We start from the raw sequence: 7,430 nt of genomic DNA, 5'->3' as shown, positions 1-7,430 counted from the left end.
AGGACCTTACTGTTATAACTCTAATTAAATTACCTGTTTAGGTTTAAAGTTCAATTTGTTCTCAGGTTAGGATTAGGGCTCAAATTTAAATTTAACTTGTGCAAGTAGGTTTAGAGTTAGAGTTAAATTTTGTTCAGTAATTTTAATATTTCAAGAAGATGATAATTATTTTAATTTAATTTTTTTTTCTGATGTTTAATTCTAGATTTACACATGAAGAATTATAATTAGTTTATTATTATCGTTTAATTTATGTTATTCCTTATGTATAGTGTTAAGGTTAAATTTTGTTTTGCGCTAATATAATGTAAATAAACATAAACATATAAAGTGGAAATAAATATTGATGAGTTATTTCGAAAACCTCAATCTCTAATTTTGAGCACTAATTTAACACATAAAATAAAATTTTGATAAATTGGAATTTCCAATTTTGAAAATTAAAAGTACAAATATTTTGATGCATGCATACGATAAAGGTGACCTCATATTAATTTGTTATGGACCATAATGTAGGTGGACTATAATTTGTCACATGTGTGTATATTTAAGACCTATTATTGCATAATAGACCTCCTAATCTGAAATGTTTTTGCATGTACGTGAAGTCATATAAATAGAACCTAAAGTATTCAACATGTAATAGGTTATAAATTTATGTCACATTTAAGACCTATAATCAATGTAATAGTCCTAATGGGCCTTATTATTAAAATCAATATGACCATGTATGAAAAAACATTTCACAATTAATATACTTAACTCCCCTTAAGATAGATATATTATGTGATATTAAAGGACCTATCACATGAAATTACTTGTACATGTCTTAAATATTCAATAATATAATTTAGAACCTAGAAATTATGACATAATAGGTCTTATTAATTTTATGACTTAATAGGTCTTATCTATTATAAATGGACTTAATTATATAGGAGAAAAATGCAATTACACAACAAGCAAGTTGGTGGAATTTGAAATTTGCAAATACACATGTATTATCTCAAATTAATTATGCTTTCCAATTAAAACAAGTTTATTTTTAATCCTATTATTTCCAATTAATTTAATTAAGATTTTTTAAAATAAATTTTCATTAAAAATATTAGATAAAAAATATTGAACTAATTAATTGTTACGTAATACATATTAAATTAAATAGAAATAAAATTAAAAATACATACTTGCATCATGATATCTTTGTCTTCTTTGTTCTTGATATCTTTCTTCCATTTCAGGAGAATAATTCCTTAAGTCTTATTTTGCCTTCTCTTCTTGTTCCCCATGCTTTTAAAAAAACCTTCAAATTATTGCCCTCAAAATAATTTTCAAATGTCTTCTCTCATCCAAAAATGCAAATTATTTTAATCATTTGTGTGATAAAAAATGAAAAAAATTATGGACATTTATACGACTCCACAAATGAAAAATAAAAATAAAAATGCGTCGGCCAGAGTTCGAACGAAACCCGACAGTTAAAAATGGTCGGGTTTGTTCGAACATGGCCGTTACAAAAATGTACGAGCCAAAATCAAGCCCATGGGTTCGAGCGAATGGGGGTTCGCTCAAACCCCTTATGGTTCGAGTGAACCCCATTCGATCGAAGTACTATTCATTCGAACCCTCCTATTAGAGGTTTCTCCCAAAAAATTTCAAAGTTTTGAAGAATTTATGACTTCGGAGCTCTGGTTCAAAGCACGAATGAAATAATCTTGATGACCCAAAAATATGAGATGGTAGTACTCGAAGCAAGCTTTCCAACGAGCATAATTTTGTTATATTTTGAATTTATTATGTCCTTTTTTAAAATTTTATGGAAAATTGGTATTTCACCGAACATGAACTTCTCTGTTCAACGCAATGGGAAAAATAAGAAACTAATTCAAAAAAATCTAAGCCCCTGGTATTGATGTCTTCTTTCTAACAAAAAAAAAAAGAATTTCGATTTATATAGAACAAGTTATGTGTTCAAACTTAAACCTATGTTTGAATTATGACTAGTCGGACTTCAAAACTTTATAAAATGAAAAATATTGAACATATCACTATAAAACCAAATGCAAGCCCTGGATATTGATGTTACAAACCAAAATTCGAAAGAATTGAGTTTTTATCGTTTATAGAAAAAAAGATGTGTTTCGGGAGGCATGTCACTCTTAAAAAATGTAGTTTGTTGTAAAAAACTACTTTTCGAGGGAGATGGATATTTTTTTAAAAAATCCTTCAAAAAAATTTGAAAAAAATGTATATAGAATCTACAAACAAAATGCTACAAATCACTAATTTACATCATCTTCAAATTTTTAATAGTTTAAAAGTTATAGTTCTGAGAAGTTGAAGATTATTTTAAAAATGTACATTTCAGTGTCAAAAGTGGCAAAAAAGTGGGAACCATTAGTGTGAGTTCACCCCCAACACGATCAACACCATGGATTGTGGAAATTTTATATATTGTCAATAAAAATAGGTTCTCATTTAAGTCATTTTAGTCTAAATGCTCTCTTAAAATCCTAACTAATGTCAAATGATAATGAAGACCCTTAAATGCAACCAAGCACATAAATCAACACAAGTGTGCTAGGTCAACTCACTTTGACTAGTAGAAGGGAGTTAACATGATATAATTTGAATTTAAATTTTAAAAATTAATTGATTCACGGAGGTGCCAAAATTTCATGTCTTGCTTTGATAAAGATCTTATTATTTTTGCTTAATATCATTTATGCAAGCATGGACTTGATCTTTCTAGGTGCAATGCACCTACACATATACCTTAACTATAATTCACATATTTGAGTTGGTAGAATATGGACTATTGGAATTTTCTTGCCCTAATTTATGAGGTCTAAATATGCATTACTTAGGTGGTGTTTACAAACACCTTTGAGGAATCCGTTGAATTGTAATTGTGAAGTTGTCCTTCATTAGACTCATAATAGAGTAATTACACAATTTTACACGAAAGATCAAAGACAATAAGAACGCTTGTAATGGACCTAGGATACCATAGTAAGATAAATCAGAATAACAGAAAGAATCTCACATAACACAATAATTTCAGTATGGACTGTGAAAATTTGATGCCTTTGATCAAATAAGAATGGATCAAATTACTTCTAATTTAATCTATGTATGATGGATCACAAAATGTGATCCAAAATGTTGATGCAAAAACCTCATACATAGTTTAAAACATAAGTAATTTGATCAATATACTGCACTCTGAAAATACTATTTATATTACCAAAATAGAAAACAGACTGTTCTTTATGAGAGATTTTGGCTTGGATGTTTTCTTAACATTTCAATATATCCCTAAATGAGAATGAATATCCCTAAATACAATCTCACAACGATTAATAGAAAAAAATCAACATGATAAACTTTAGAAATTAATGATTTAAATCTATGAATACAAAAATGACATAAATCTAATATACACTTACAAATCCAATCCAAAATTATCAAAAATAAATCTAAATGTAAAAACACATATATTAAAATAAATAATAGTAAAATCAAAATATAAAAAAATATTATGGATCAAAATTCTTAAAAAAAACCTTAGCAAAATCTTTAAAAGAAAAAAACATGATAGTGAAAAGCTACTTTAATTCTACCTTAGAATAATTCCCCTTTCCTTTTCTACCTCAACTTTTAATTTTGATTCCCACTTGTAGTGGCCTACAATTCATACGTAACGTGCATTTACCTCAACCATTGCTAAAGAAATTATGACTTAAAGGGACCCATTTTATTTGGTTGTCCAAATATATTCTCCTAAACTTAACCCAAGTTAACTTTTCTTACACGGGTAAAAGAAGAATAAGTCTTTTTGGTGCAATAAGAATAACTCCACGACCTTTTAAATGAACAGATTAGGGAGACAAATTTCTTATTATAGTGCTTAGAATAATAAAAAATTATACTAATATATGTTTTTTTAAATTTTGATAATAGATTTTAAAATATAATTGATAATGTTGACATAAAAAAAAATCACATAATTAATTCCATAAGTAATATTGATCATTAAAACATTTCGTTGGTGAAGCGGCCATCATGGTTCAAATCCCCGTTGGGCCTTTGTGCTCACAAGGCTTTGTGCCTTTGTTGGGCCGTTGTGCTCGTGGATTTGAACAAGTGAAGTGTGGGGATGAGGTCCCTCGTTCATGGTCTCACTGGTTCATAGCTCCAGGTCAAAAGCGTTTACCCCTTATTTAAAAATAAAAATAAAATATTGATCATTAATATGAATTGTGGAAATATCATCATAATGTTAACTTGTTTTGAGAAGTGGAAAACCTATTAAAAATAATTTAATTTTTTTTTCTTATTTTTACACCTATTTTAAAGTGAAGGAAATAAATCACTTTCTTTATGAATGCAATATAGGTTTAGTTAAAAGATAAAGTGACACAATATAATCATGGTTATATTAGTCAGGTTGAATTTGAAAAAAATGATACAACACAATTTTATCTAGTGGCCATGCAACATTTTGTTAAGCATTCTCGCCCCTTGTACTTGTCACTTAAAAAGGCGTGTACAAACAAGCATAATGGAATTTCTTATAGGTTAGAAGGAAGACTTTGGACTTTCTTAGTAGTAAGCAAACCCCATGAGAGTTGTTTTACACACATGTGATGTAATGTTTAATGATGTTGATACAATTTCTTGGAATATAGTTTAGATGTTTCGTGTGATTTGAGTTCCTTACATGCAAGTGTGTTTTCCATGTGCCTTATGATTGATGTTTTGATGAGAATTAAAAAAAAAAAAGACTATTTATCAATATAATTTACTATTTGCTCAACTTGAAGCATTTGACATGTGAATCAACAAAATCAACAAAATAATGCCTAAATTCTAGAAAATTCAACTTTAAAAGTAAGAGATTTCAAATTTGTATTTTCTAATTTGGGTTGCATGATATCACCCAATCTATGGACAAGGTCACTATATGTGGCCCAATCTAAGCTAGTATGAGACCTCAGAATTAGTTTTGTTCCAATTAGGCAATGGATAATAATATTTTAGTTGATAGGTCTAGGTTTGAGGTTGGTTGTGCACAAGTCAATTCAAGTTGAGCACTATAATAATATACTTGCCATATTTCCCAAAGTGGTGTAAATGCCAGGTATGCATTTTCACCCCTTACATTATGATAGAGGGGCACATCTTAGGGGTCATATACCATCAACATTGAATCAAAAGATGAATGATCCAATATAGGAAATAAGAAAACAACAATTGCAATTTATCAGTGCTCCTAGATGTTAATTGTGATGGTGTTTTTATTATCAACATTTTAGATCACATTCTATGATCTATCATCAAATTTTGTCCTCTTCTTGATGATGGATCATGAAATGTGATTTGAAATATTGATCCTAAAATATCTACCTAGTTGACATACAAAAGCATTGATTAACAAAATTTTGACTTGTAAAATTATCACGTCTCTTACTTAATAACTACCCAATTAATGAATGCAAAATGATCTTAAAAATAAATGAATGCATTTAGAATATATTTAATTTGAAAAAAATAAAGAAGAATACCTAAGACTAACCTTTAAGTTGGATTAAACCATAGTTTATCAAAATGCAAAGAGATAGAATGCTTTTTCTATTATTATGATATAAATACAACTATAGATACAATCTAATATAATTACAAGTATATTAATTAAACAAATTTTGACAAAAAATCTTTTTGATTTTATATGTTTTTTATATTATAAGTAGCGAAACTAGGGTGTTGATCCTTTCAACAAAACAACACATAGACAACTTAAGCAAGCTATTAACAACATATTAACAATAACCCAATCCTTAATATCAGAAGTAATTTATAAATTTTTAATTTTTTTAAAAACAACCAACATGGGGCTAAGCAAAGAGACCACCCTAATCCCTAGTAAGGAACTTAAACTGTTCCTTGTAATTTTTGTCCTTGTCTCCATCTTTATCGAGCCCTTTCTCCTAGAACAGACAAAGCATGGTGGCAGACCTATGCATACTTTTGGATTGAAACACATGATACTGATTTTGTATGTTGAGATATGATAGTTCATCAATTTACTAAAATGAATGAATTTATATCTAATACTAAAATGATGAAGATATAATCATATCCTATGACCCAATAAAAGAACCAATCCAAAAAAATGAATGAATTCATATCTAATATTAAATTGACCCAAAAGAAGAATCAATCCAACCATGTAATCTAGTCTATGATGCAACTTTATTGATGATGGGACCTTCGACAATACACTCCTATTTCATGAAACGAAAGGTCACATTGAAAAAGACATATATAAAATGTCCAACTCATGGTTTTAAGTGGAAAACATTAACTTATATGGTATTGGACTCATAGTGGCTTCAATGAAAAAAACACATGCTTGATATTTAATTGGGTAGTTGTGATGTGCAAGTAGGTCAATTTTGTTCCAACGTGTCAGCAACATGTAGTTGGCAACTTTGGCTTAGACCACATGTAATTGTCTTGACCTTGAGGGGACCAATATGGTTCAAGTTGTAACAAAGTAGAAATCTTAAGTCATAATTAAAATTAATAGAAAATGGAATGCATGCAAGTAGTGTGGAAAGCAGCCTTTTTTGAAAAATGCCGTGTCCAAATCCATTTATTCATTGCTTGACGGGGTCGCCTAGAATCTATCTAGTCACTCGCTTTTCGCATGCAAACATAAATAGTATTCGTTATATAATTTAATTCCCCGCCTAAATTTAGATTCTCCGCCAAATCTAGTACATCAACTAAACGCAACTGTACAACTTCCTTGTCTTTATTGTCCACGCAATCCCCGCATATCTATACAACTATATATATATATATATGTGTGTGGAGAAATTAGACAACTAGAGTACCCTAGAAAATGGGAATTTATAGTTAAAATTATTGGAGATTATGTTGTATTTTAATATATATTTTTTAAAATAGTAGGAATTGGGTAGTCTGTTATAAATTAAGTGTGTTGGCCGAACTTTTTAACGTGACTGATGATGCTAGCACCACACGTCCTTTGGTACCACGTGGGTTGAGGGAGATTGGACCTCATGATTGCATGCTTTACCACAAGAAGCTCTCATCAATCAAGGTAGTCCCCCAACTTGATTATGTTGTATCTATTATACATATGAAAGATGACAATTTAATCATCTTGATTTTTGCTCTCTAACATTTCATTGTGATGATGTATCACGAAGTATGATCAAAACGTTGATGAACATTTTTTACACACAATTTAATCCAGAAATCTACTCTACATATGAAAGATGATAGTTTTAAAGATGCCATTTTGTCGTGGTACTTTAATGACTAATTCTTGATATATTAAATTGTTAGCCTTTTAAAAAATTATAGAGGAAAGGAATATATATGATTTTTTTTATAGA

The sequence above is a fragment of the Cryptomeria japonica genome, chromosome 5 (assembly GCF_030272615.1).
Source record: "Cryptomeria japonica chromosome 5, Sugi_1.0, whole genome shotgun sequence".
Taxonomy (NCBI): Eukaryota; Viridiplantae; Streptophyta; class Pinopsida; order Cupressales; family Cupressaceae; genus Cryptomeria; species Cryptomeria japonica.
Note: the sequence above shows the minus strand (reverse complement) of the source record.